This window comes from Chroicocephalus ridibundus, chromosome 2 (genome assembly GCF_963924245.1).
Source record: "Chroicocephalus ridibundus chromosome 2, bChrRid1.1, whole genome shotgun sequence".
Classification (NCBI taxonomy): domain Eukaryota; kingdom Metazoa; phylum Chordata; class Aves; order Charadriiformes; family Laridae; genus Chroicocephalus; species Chroicocephalus ridibundus.
In genome coordinates, this window is record NC_086285.1 from 56,343,446 (window position 1) to 56,356,097 (window position 12,652).

Consider the following 12,652-nt stretch of genomic DNA (forward strand, 5'->3'; position numbering starts at 1 on the left):
AAACAGGGCAGCACTCCATAAGGGAGCTTTTAGTGTAGCTCAGGGGTGGAAGGGAAAAAAAAAAAAAAAAAGAAAAAATACTATATCTATACATAATGTTTGCATTGTATCTGCACATCCTTTTGTGACCACCTCATGTTGGTGACCACCTCCTTGTACATAGGAATCAGTGCACAATGGCAGTGTGAAGTTCAAGGTTTAATCCTGGACCTTTATGCAGGCACTAGCTTGAAACTTGGTCACCAGGGAATGCCAGATCTACAGCAGGAACAGCATGTCTCCTACATATACCCTGTGTGGCAGTGTTTCAAGATGTCTTACAGCATACTTTCTGTTTTCAGCTGTCATCAGTCATGCTGCAGTGCCTGAAATAGTCTCATAACACATAAAGGAGATGATTTGGGACTTGTATGTAGGTACATGAGTAGAAAGTAAATAGTCCAGTGGCCTCACTAAAATTACAGAGAAAAATTCATATGGACCTAGCAATCCCAGGAGAAGTGTAAGGTATGTACCAAAAAGCAGTATTTGTCTTGAAAGAGACAGGTGTTGAGCATATTACATAGGGAAACTCAAAGCAGCTGAAAGAGTTAAATATGTTTGCATTTCAGCTTTTACAAAGGAGGTGAAAGGTGATCAAGGAAATTAATTCCACACTTGTGGTAGAAGACACTTCCCTAAAAGTATTTGCTTGGCTTATGCTATTAAATATTCATTTATTTTTCAAATTATTAGAAGTGACTATAGGTATAATCACGAGCTTTACCTATGACTTGGTGTGTACATTTAAAAAACATGTTTTCAGCATTTCTAGAAAGGGATTTTGGCTTAGGTTTGCTTGAACAATGTATTGAAATGTTTTCTGCTGGGCAAGAATATGTGCTATGGCCCATGTAAAGTATATAGGGTGCCTCAGTCGAGGTCAAGTGAATGGGTGTGCGCACAGATGGCATACCACAACTTGGTGGTGGTTAATATTTTTGCGGTGGTTTTCATAAATGTTTGCCCTGATCCAGAGCTCATTGGAGTCTCTGTGATCTTGATACTGACTCTAGTGGTTTGATCATGTCCTGAACAAGCAGGATTAGCCTAAAATTCACTTTAATTTTTAAACACAAAATAACCTTTTCCATTGTGCTTAAATGTGTGTATTTAGGTATTTGAATTTACATAATTTTTTCCAGGATAGGGGTAGTGCCACATTTTCATAACAAAACAGATAGTCCAAGACAAGTAGTAGCCTTCATATCTACGTAAAATTGTAACATTGACTAAGATCATACATGAGGAACAGCAGTTTAAGCATTGTCAGAAAGCTCCTCGGATCAAGGTGTTATTCAGAACTGTTGTATCAAATTACTGCACTCAAGAGAAGAGTTAAGAGTGTTGAATAATTAAAAATGTTCTAATTATAGCATCTCAGGCATATTAGATAGACAAATGTTTAACTGGGTCAGTTCATGATAAAAAAAAAAAAGGCAACTGGCCAAGCTTTATCATCAGTATAAAAGATAATAGGAATTACAGTATGAATCCTGCATGCCCACCTGCTCTGGATTACTCTCTTGTGTGTTCAGCAAAAACTGCTGCTGAAAGAAACTTTGATGTTCACAGTTACAAAATAGGTTGTCCCCAGAGAAAATCTCTTACTCTCAAATAATTGGAGGTTATGTTATCCCCTTTTAAAGGGTTAAAACTGGTATGCTTCTTTAGGGACCTTTTGAGAAATTCATTATTATTACTGCTTTGCTTATTTTTGTCATGGTTTTCTGCATCTTGCGAAATTCCTGACTCTCTAATATGCTTCACAATGTATACCCTGTGAACATTGTAATTCATATGAAAATAACATTTTGTATTTTCATAGTTCTTCCATTTCTGATGATTTTTCCATTTCATTGAATGGTACTTTGTTTTTCTGAGAAAGGATCAACGTATTTTACATTCATATTCTTGCATGAATTCATGTAAACTATTTGTTTCAGTGAAGATACTCTAGACTTAATACAGAACAAGGGAAAACTCTGCTGTACTGTTGATACATTTTAATGATAGCACTTTGGAAAAGATTCTGTGAATTCCATATTCAGTGCAACATTGGTGTATTTTTTTGTTTCTGGTTTCTTTTTGGGGGCTAGGCGTTGCTTTTTTCTATTAATCTTGCATCCAGTCTTACTGTTTTTTCATCTAAAGAATAAAAATCAAAAATAATCACCAGCAATATTTTCACTGGCCTGCTTCCAGCACTTTCTTGGAATTGCATCTTTCCAGAAGCCCTCAGATGAACTGTTGATCAGAGAAAACAGGAGCTACGTAACAGCCCACAGTAAGTCTAAATACAGAATTGGGGCCTGGGGTGGTCAGTGAAAACCAGTGCTTCCAGTTAGAACTGCAGGATGTGTAAAAGGTGTCACTGATTATCTGAATTGATACCTGGTCAGGAGATCAGAAATAATATTGTGTTGTTTCACAAAGTGCCATGGGATTTTAGAGTGATCAGTAGCGGGCATGCAACTAGAAAGTGAATCACTGTTTAATGCAAATGAGGGGCATTCAAACAATTCCTTTATCTGTACAATAAGATAGGATACTTTTCCATCTAAGGTAGGCTAAATCATGCTGCTTAGCTTTTATGAGCCATAGATTAGTCTGATATGGTCTATAGCTTATGGCTTTACAACCCATAAATACTGCAATGTTTTGTCATCTTTCTTTCACTCTCTGCATCATCTCCACAGTTATGGAGTGTAAATGTTTTGTTCCTGAGAGTAACATCAGAATGTTGGTGTCTGCATTTCATTTCACTACAGCCATACAGACTGAACCAGTTTTACTTCACGACTTCCTGAATAGCACTTCTTGGCACTTAACACTGGCAGGCTTTGACTGTTTCCTACTCCTTCACTGAAAGTGATTAAGATCCTTCAAAGCCAAAGGCTGTATAGACAGACATCAAAAAAATAAAATCATAGAACGTGTTGGGTTGGAAGGGACCTTTACAGGTCATCTAGTCCAACCCCCCTGCAGTAAGCAGGGACATCTTCAACCAGATCAGATTGCTCAGAGCCTCATCAAGCCTGGCCTTGAATGTCTCCAGGGATGGGGCCTCCACCACCTCTCTGGGCAACCTGTTCCAGTGTCTTACCACCCTCATTGTAAAGAACTTCTTCCTAATGTCTCATCTAAACCTACCCTGCTCTAGTTTAAAACCATTGCCCCTCGTCCTATCACTACATGCCCTTGCAAACAGCCCCTCCCCAGCTTTCTTATAGGGCCCCTTCAGGTACTGGAAGGCTGCTATAAGGTCTCCCTGGAGCCTCCTCTTCTCCAGGCTGAACAACCCCAACTCCTTCAGCCTATCTTCATAGGAGAGGTGCTCTAGCCCTTTGAGCATCTTCGTAGCCCTCCTCTGGACCTGCTCCAACAGGTCCATGTCCTTCTTGTGCTGAGGGCTCCAGAGCTGGACACAGTACTCCAGGTGGGATCTCATGAGAGCAGAGACCCCACCTGCAGTACTGTGTCCAGCTCTGGAGGGGCAATGGTTTTAAACTAGAGCAGGGTAGGTTTAGATTAGACATCAGGATGGTAGCAAATATGTTCGTAGAAAATGTAGAAATGCATTGACACTAACATGGCATATCTTTTACTCGGAGCATAGTCAAGATATGGCTAACATTTGATTTCTGCTTGATGTTAGCATTATAATTCCCAAGTAGTTCCTGTCTAAGTCTTTGGCAAACCAAAGGTACTAGACACATGCAACCATGATTTAAATAACCTCATGAATGAACATGGGAGGTCTGGCTTCACACGTGCATATTTTCCCTTTGCAAGGTTTCATAGGACACCATAACTAGTGTTCATAACTGAACATTTGTTGCTTATCCCACATCTCTCATCTTTCTAAGACTCTTCTGATTTAGATATAACTAAAATCAAGTGTTGCACCAACATTCATGTTCTTTACTGACATCAGTCAGCTGAAATCAATGGAACTCATCACTTAAGAGCTGCAACAGCTCTCCTTCAAGTTGGAGATAAAGTGAATTCAGCTTGCACATAACCTGCAGAATTGGTACTAACCATAATACGTTGAAGGTACACATCAAAAATGTTACTGTTGGAAGGGGAGGAAGAATGGGAGTTAAGAGTTAGTTGAGGAGCTGAAAATCATGATGAGCGTTGAGGAGGTAACTGAAGTAGAGAAGTGGTGAAACAGAGAAAGAGAATAATTGTGCTTAAAGGAGCTTTCTACCAGTATGTCTCAAAGCTAACTGCACAGGAGGCCCGCTTAATTATCTTGTTTTTCCAGATTGGGAAACAGAGAGATGGGGAGAGGAAACAACTTCTGAAGTGGGCCACAGCCACAGAACTAGAAAAAAAGCTGCAGTTTACCTGACTCCACCATAGCACATCCCCATCAGAAGTTAGAAGAAAACCTTCAAAGAAATAAAGAAAGAGATAGGTAAAGAGACTAGAGAAACACAAGAAGAAAAGTTGTAAAAAGTCATGTAAAAACCATGAAGTAAGTATGAAACCATATGAAGTATGAAAAATGTGAGCAATAGAAAAGGAAGGATATGGAAAGCACAAAAGATATAAAAAGGAAAAGATGAGAGAAATAATTATATAGACAACTCTATTATAAAAATATTTTTTCTAATCTTATTTTTTGTGTTATTTTTATGACAGAAAAGTGAAATGACTTTAGGTCTACTTTGAGCTATTTTAAACTGATATTGGTTTGAAGATGATTGTTAGGCTTAAGTGTTCTGATTTAATATATATCAGGATATGGGTTATATAACATGCAGACTAAAAAAAGAAACAGCATTCAGTGGCAAATACTGATTTCAGTAAAATAGTATGTGGGAAGGACATATTTTTCAGGAAAGACAATACCATAATGGAGCTCAATCCCAACAAATGCCAGTTAAAGATGTTACACCAGTGCTATGTAGACAGGTACTCTGTATAAACTGCATATTTTACATCATTCTATATTGGTTAAGCAATTTGATACTGCTTTTCTTATGTTTTAAAACCAAAACTAATTAAACTATGAAGATTTGTTATAAATACATGCAATAAACATTGTCTTATACATTTTAGTGCCTATATATTTTTAGACATTTGGCAATTCCTTAACTACGTTCCTAATAATATTTTTGTCTATTCTAGTATCTCATAAACCAACTCTGCTGTAACCCTCAAATCTCAGATTTCCAGATTCCTAGTCACCTACTATAATAATGTAAGTTCTCCTAGCTCTGTTGAATGACAAGATGAATGACTGCAAACTCATCATTACTCTTGGATTCATTGTTATTCAAGTCACTTCTCTGCACTTTCTCTATAGGCACAAAGCATTCGCAGGTGGATTATCTTTTAAAAATGGTAAGTAAGCTATGAGTGCTAAGCACCATGATTAGCTCAGATGGAGTACTGAGAATAATGTCGTTGGGGTAGCTAATAGAGCTAAGCAAATGCAAGTATCTCATTACCCAACAGTTTATTACCGTAATCTCACTATCTTGTTTTTAGGGAATATGTATGTGTTTGCAAGTGCAGGGGCACGCATGTGACAGGTTTGGAGGCAGTCACAGATGATGGGTAGCTCCTCTGTCAGATGACAGATTAAGATGTCCTTGCATTGAGCAAAAGTAGTAGGAACAACTGCCCACACACCCTTTGTGTGTGTTGATTTGTAGCGTTCAGAATCTGGACTGGATTGCTTCATTTTGAGAATAGCTGATCTGTGCACATCACAAAAATATTCCCTGAGTTGTATGTGCTGCAAAAGCATAGAGAAAGAGAAACTATTCCTACCGTGTAGAATTTAACCTCTAAATATGAAAGGCAGCTGAAAGTTGGGATGGGAAATGGACAGACAACGGACTGGCCAAGATCAGAGCAGATTAGTGACACTGTGAGAATATGTTGTGCTTTAACCCCAGCTGGCAACTAAGCACCATGCAGCTGCTCCCTCACTCCCACCTGGTGGGATGGGGGAGAGAATCAGGAAGGTAAAAGTGAGAAAATTCATGGGTTTAGATAAAGACAGTTTAATAGGTAAAGCAAAAGCCATGCATACAGGCAAAGCAAAACAAGGAATTCATTCACTACTTCCCATTAGCAGGCAGGTGTTCAGCCATCTCCAGGAAAGCAGGGCTCCACCACGCGTAACAGTTACTTGGGAAGACAAAACGTCGTAATTCTGAACATCCACCCTGCTTCCTTCTTCTTCCTCCAGCTTTTACTGCTGAGCATGATGTCATATGATATAGAATATCCCTTTGGTCAGTTGGGACCAGCTGTCCCGGCTGTGTCTCCTCCCAACTTGTGCACCCCTAGCCAACTTGCCGGTGGGGCAGCGTGAGAAGCGGAGAAGACCTTGAGTCTGTGTAAGCACCGCTCTGCAATAACTAAAACATCCCTGTGTTATCAACACTGTTTTTAGCACAAATCCAAAACATAGCCCCATAAAATTAGCTCTATCCCAGCCAAAACCAGCACAGAGTAGAATTAAGATTACCCCAATCCAGTAGGCTGTCCCCTAAAACTTGGAGTTGTACTGCCTAAAAGCAGGCACCAAAATAAGCTTTGTTACATCAGATTCTCCTCCTAATTTTTGGAGATAAACATGCACACTCCAAGGGAGAGTCAACCCCCTAATACCTGCACCACCCTCTCAAGGCAGTCATTGCTCTCTGTTGTGTAAAGTGGGAGCTATGTACCATGTCTGCATTTGGTAATGTCAGTTATATACCTCAAGCGTAGTGTCTCCCTAAAACCTGACTATCTTTTATACAAAAGTACAGAGAGTTACAAACTTGGGAAGTATGAGTATGGTGATAATTAGCCAAGCAATAGTTTACCACATTCTTCACTCATTGTTACTTATGATTTCTCACAACTGGTACAAACTGGAGGCAGGTGAAAGCTTCTAGGTCTTTCCTTTTGTTAGGGGGGTGATTCTCCCCAGAATACATGGTGGATTTGAGCTGGGTGGTTTATTTCCTTGAGTCCTGCTACTTAGAAACTCCATTAAATCACAAATACATAATAAAATGTTGCCTAATAAATTCTAATATAGTTGTGCTGCCAGCATAAAAGAGAAGAAATTAGCTGTAATGCCAGGAAATCCTACCTCCCTGTACTGATTTCAGTTCAGCAATACTTCACAACACAAAGACCCGCACACCCACAGACCCAGCAGATGCCAGGCTAATCGATTCTGGGCTGAAATAGGAGGGTGCCCGCAAAAACCAGTAAGTGGTTTTGTTACATTTCTATTTTGTCCCTTAGAAAAATTACGTCTTGCTCACCCTGGAAGATTTATTGAGATCTTGAAGGAAGAATAGATGTTTTATGCGTAATAAGGAGGTTTTCCAAAGACTTTGGTTCATTCATTCGTGTCAACAGAAATATAAGATAAAATCACAGTGTTAAATTATGCATACTCTAGATTTATATTGTGTGCCATAAAGTGTGTGCTAAAGTAAAGGGAACAAATATTTTTTGTTTCCTGGGAAAGGAAGTTGGTCATCAATGTTTTTCCCAAATATGTGGACATGTTTTGTCTGACACGTCTACTGTATCTTTAGCTTTTTAAAATAAATGAAATTCTTGTCAATATGAATTGATTTCTTAGTTGTATTATGGTACATAATGCAAATACTACAAGCACACAATTATAATTACATCTCTGCTTAATTACACTTTGCAGTTTTTCTCTGCCAGTATTTTATGTGCAGAGCTGTACTGGCACATATGCTAACACATAACAAAGGACAATCATCCTTTGGGCCACATTGCAAATGTGTCTATATGGTTTTAAGTGCCTGCTGTAGCATTTAAACACCAGAGAGCAGTGAGCAATTTAAACTTGCTGCTACCTTGGGCTGCCCAACCCCAAGTTCCTATGCAGACAATGGAGTGGAATAGTTGCAATACCTACGCTCCTCTGATCAGTTGCACTCTTACCCCGAGGAGCCAGAGTCACACCCTAAAACGTCACCTAGTAATTGAATAGGAAGTATTAATAGAATGTATTTTCATGGAAATATTTCTGTTACTTTTGGGTTAAAGAGCTCATTTTTTCCACTTGGTTTAGGCAAGGTGCCAGGGGACAATTCACAAACAGAGGATGAAGGGTATATTATAAACTGGGTTTTATTGCCTTATGATATGCAGCTTGGGCCACGGGACAAAAATTCAAAGTAAAATGACCTTTGTTGCCTTAAACAAGATAGTTCTAAAGGGAGATCAAAAGGACAAAGGGCATGACCACTAACAAGCAGTATGGTGCAAAATGGACATTTCCGTAGAGTGAAACAGTTGGTATCAAGGTCCTGGCAACAACACTATATGTATTACGGGGGCGCGGGGGTTGATGTTATTTTGGACTAGCTCTAGCCTGGTCCTGGACAGAATGCCCATGAGCAGTGGAAGTGCCTGAGGCACACTGCTGCAGTGCATCTCAGTGTCCCATCCTACGCAAATCCAGTTTGCCTGTTCCAAGACCACTCTACAATGCAAATCAAAGCAGAGTAAATCAGGACAATCAGAGCTTAGTTTCAGAGGTGCGCTTCTGATCTGAACTGTAACGCTAATGACCAAAACAATGTCTTTGATACTATTTAGGCATGTTGTAAACTGCTATTAAAATCAATACAAAAACTTGGTTGACTTCAGCAATGGAGCTTCTCTTCCACACAATGTGAAGGGAAGGAGTACGGTTACCGGTCAAGAAAAGATGAAGGAAACAAGAGAGGGAGAACAGGATTGACTGTATGTGCATGTTGTCAACCACCACTGACACCTTTTCTGCAGCTAAATGATTTTTAAAAGTGTGTGATTTCAGGGCATGATTGAATGCAGGTGTTGAAAACAGGGAATAATCATCCTTGGCTTCTCTGTGCACTTGGGAAGTTGACAGTTCAATGCCTAGTCTGGCCCAAACCATGACGGAAGTATTGAATGGCTGCAGACCACAGCATTAATGGTAACAATGACTCAGCCACTCTTCCAACAGAAGGGCTCTGGAATACATATTAAGATGTAATACACTATATAGATACTCAAAGTGCTACAGAAGTTGGTCCAGGATTTCTTGAAAACCCCTGAATCAATATGTGTACAGGGTCATGCTAAGACTCTTCCAACGTTTTCATGGTCTCATGAAAAGTCTAATCATAGCTAGCATGCAAATTTTTCCCTGTCATGAAATATCCAAGATGTTCTGTGTCTTATTTTGACTGTTCTGCTGACTCAGCATCACCAGCTTTCCCTCCCTGCCACCCCCATCCCATTTAACAGAATCCAACATTTCTTTCTGTAAATGAACGTATTTTGGTATTTTAATCAGAATGAACTGCATCTGGATTGCTCCTTTATTGCTGACGGTTTCTCAAACTCAGTAGAATACGCAAAAATTAGCTCATACTGAAACGTGAGGCCAACAAAACTAAATCCTAGAGGGAGATGGACTAAGCACTGGCTAAGCGTCCAAGATGTCAAAAATTGAAAAAAACTGAGCACAGAGAACAACAAAGATGATTTTAAAGTGCACCTGCTTTGCAAATAGAGCACAATGGCTGCATGATACGAACACTCAGGTCAAAGATTTCCAGCTGAGGTAATAAAAACTGGAATTTCCAAATTTAGAAACTACCTTAAAACACGTAATTGTGAGGAGGAGGGAAGGGATCAAAACAATTTGTGTCGTCCCTGAATGGTTACAGCCTGATAAAACAAAAACACATACTAAGCAGTCGATTTCTATATTAAGTTACATCACTTAAATTAGGAGTTTAAATCATGCTGTGTTTACACAACTCTCACACTGAAGTAAATAATTTAACAGTGAGATACAGTTATAAAGGCATCATTGTTATTATTATTTGAATTATTAACATGGAAACTCTCCTCTCACATCCCCATGTTTTGTCTGGCATCTATAAAACCCTTCGTGCATGGGTTGGTCCATGACTGTAAAAAAAAAAAAAAAACCTAACAATCTCAGTGCTTCATGTTCCCTTCTGACAGTGATAATTCTTCTTAAACTCAGTATATTAAATGTTTCCTCAGCTTGTACTTGCCCCTTGAGGAAGCTCATGTTCTGCTTTCACCACTAAAAATAATTGCGTTTATAAATCTAGCGACAGATGTTAGGAACTTATCTCCTTACCATGGCAGAACATGCCTCATCTATTTGCCAGATCAGGGATTATCTGGGGGGAAGGAGGAGCAGACATGAAGCTACGATGTTTCCCTCACTACCTGGCTTAAAAGATTCGTCCGAAATAAAGGCAGAGAAGCGGGCACTCCACCACCATTAGGCTCCCGAGTTAACGGTGCCACCGGGATGAGCGGGACGCACCCCTTAACACCGGGCTGGGGGCCCACCTGGCGCTTGGGGAGGGTGGCCGCCGCCAGGAACAGGCCCCGAGCTGTTCTTGGAGCTTGGCTCCGCGGGGGGGACAGCCAGCTTTCCGTCCCCGGACCGTTACCGGCCGCCGCCACGGCCCAACGGCTCCGCCAACGGCCACCGCCCCGGTCCCGCCCCGCCGCCCCTCCTGGGCGGGGCCGCGCGCTACCGCTACCGCCCCCGCGCACGGGCGCGCGCGCGCTCGGCCGGAAGCAGCTGCCTCCCGCCGGCCCCGCCTCCTTCCTGCGCGCGGGGGTGGCGCCAGGCGGTAGCAGGGCTCCCCCCGCCCCGCCCTTCCCCTCCGTCCCCTCCCCACTCGCTCCTCCGGCGGGCACCGGAGCTCGCCCTGCCGCCGCCGCCTCCTCCGCAGGTGAGTCGGGGGCAGCGCCGTGGAGGAGACGGGTCGGGGGGAGCCGCCTCGCCGCCGGGGCTGAGGAGGGGGAAGAGCGCAGGGACCCCCTCCCCGCCCGGGGCAGCGCTCCGGTGTGTGTGTGGGTTGGGGGGGTGGGGGAGCTGGCTCCCCGCGGCCCAGCCGCCTGAGGGTCGGCGTTGTGGCTCGGCTTGCCGCCCCCGGCCGGCGGTTTGCGCTTGCCGGCCCCACCCCGGGAGAGGGTGGGGAGAGGCGGGCGCGGCCCGGAGCCTCCCGCGGGGGGCCCGGCGGCCGGCCGCTCCCTGAAGGTTACGGGCGTCCACCTTGGGGGGGCTCCCGCCCCAGGCCTGCCGCTGCCCGCCCGGGCGCTGAGGGAAGCGGGGAGGAGGCGGCGGATCCCCTGGGGGTGGGAGTGCGGCGGGGTCCGGCCGCCTCCTGTTGCCGCGGGAGGCAGGTGCGGCGTCCCCGCCGCCGCGTCCTCAGGGCGCGGGGTGACCGCGGCCACCGCCCGCACCTGCGGAGGGAGGGCGGAGCGCGGCGCGGCCGCGGCAGCGCCTTCACCCCCGAACAAAGGGGCCGCGCCTCGGGGCTGTCGGGGGAAGGAGCCGGAGCTTCTCATCCCCCGGGCCCGGCCGGGCTGGAGGGAGCGGCTGCCGCGGCGGCGGCTCCTGCCGTGTCAGCGGCCGGGTGCTGGAGCCTCTGTGTGTGTGTGTGCGCGTTGCAGTTCGGGGATGAGTAAGAGCAGCGTTTCTGTAACGTGTAATCGCTGCTGGCTTTCGTGTGCTGTTCTTTTCTGTCGTGGTACACATTAAAAGGCGTTGTTGGTAACTATAGCTTGTGCTTTGCCTGCAACAAAAGGAAGAAGCAAAAAGTATGCCTATTAAGTTCCCTAAATAAAAGAGCCTTTCAGTGTTCACCTACTTGGTTAGGTAAATAATTTGGTGCTTACTTTTGGGTTTCTCTTAAATGGAAGCTAATAACTGCAGCTCCTTCTCCTTAATTGAGTCTCTTTAAAAAAATGAAGATGTTAAGTGGGCCATATGTATCCCAAGAGTCACCTGGAGAGAGATTTTTTATGTATGATCTGTGTGTCTGCTTTGTAGCATCATGGAACTGTCCTGGCAGAAAGACTGCCAAAATGCTTATTTTCAGACTCAAAATGACCCTAATGTTTTGTTTCAAGTGCTTGCATTTTCAATTCTTATTGGAAAGAGACTTTGCATTCTGCAGTGCAAACCATTACACTCCACGACTGGAAGCAGTTCATACCTCTGCTGGTGTTTCAGTGTCTGGAGACAGGTTATGGAGAGGTCTGTGAAAAAAGCTATCAGTTCTTTGTCTTTTCCAGAGAAAGTTAAACTGAAAAGAGAGGGGCTGCATGGACTGGGAGAAGATATTGTCATTCTGTTAGTTATCAGGATAATTAATAATGATTATAATTGGATTCTTAATTAAAAATCCTCTTCTTTTGCATGTACCTCAACATTTAAATCCTGGCAAATTTTGAGCATTCTTAATAGAATGAAGAACAACTGTGCGATACGTAAGCCTCTGACGTCTATTTAAACCCTCCAGTCTATGCTTGTGAGAGCTTGTCAGATGTTTTTTGTGGAAGCCTCCAAATGGTAGAAGTTACGGGGAATGCCAGTGCTAGAGATGTTTACCCTTTTTTTTGTTTTCTGTAAAAATGGGAGTGTGACATGCTTTTGCCCGAAAAAAAGCCTTCAGTCCACTGCAGGAGAGGTCGACTGTCGGGTTAAATAAACTGAGATACTAAATAGTGAATGTACTCCTTTACTCTTGCAAGTTCCTTATCTCCATCTTCACATTGTCATGATGTTCTGAATTTG

General features: G+C 43.1%; 1 protein-coding gene and 1 long non-coding RNA gene across 4 annotated transcripts in view; both read left to right on the plus strand.

The window, feature by feature from the left end:
• The first annotated feature begins 336 nt into the window (after positions 1-336).
• On the plus strand, positions 337-5,397 carry LOC134510736 (uncharacterized). Its single transcript, XR_010069708.1, has 5 exons — positions 337-507; positions 2,245-2,326; positions 4,313-4,525; positions 5,182-5,254; positions 5,360-5,397. It is a non-coding gene; the product is annotated as an uncharacterized LOC134510736 (long non-coding RNA).
• Positions 5,398-10,728: 5,331 nt separating this feature from the next.
• RALA (RAS like proto-oncogene A) overlaps positions 10,729-12,652 on the plus strand; it is a 29,343-nt gene continuing 27,419 nt past the window's right edge. Inside the window, exon 1 of one of the 3 annotated variants that reach the window (XM_063325590.1) lies at positions 10,729-10,802. The gene's annotated coding sequence lies outside the window, so the exon portion shown is untranslated. The remainder of the gene's footprint in view (positions 10,803-12,652) is intronic. The other 2 variants (XM_063325589.1, XM_063325591.1) reach the window with 2 other exon arrangements.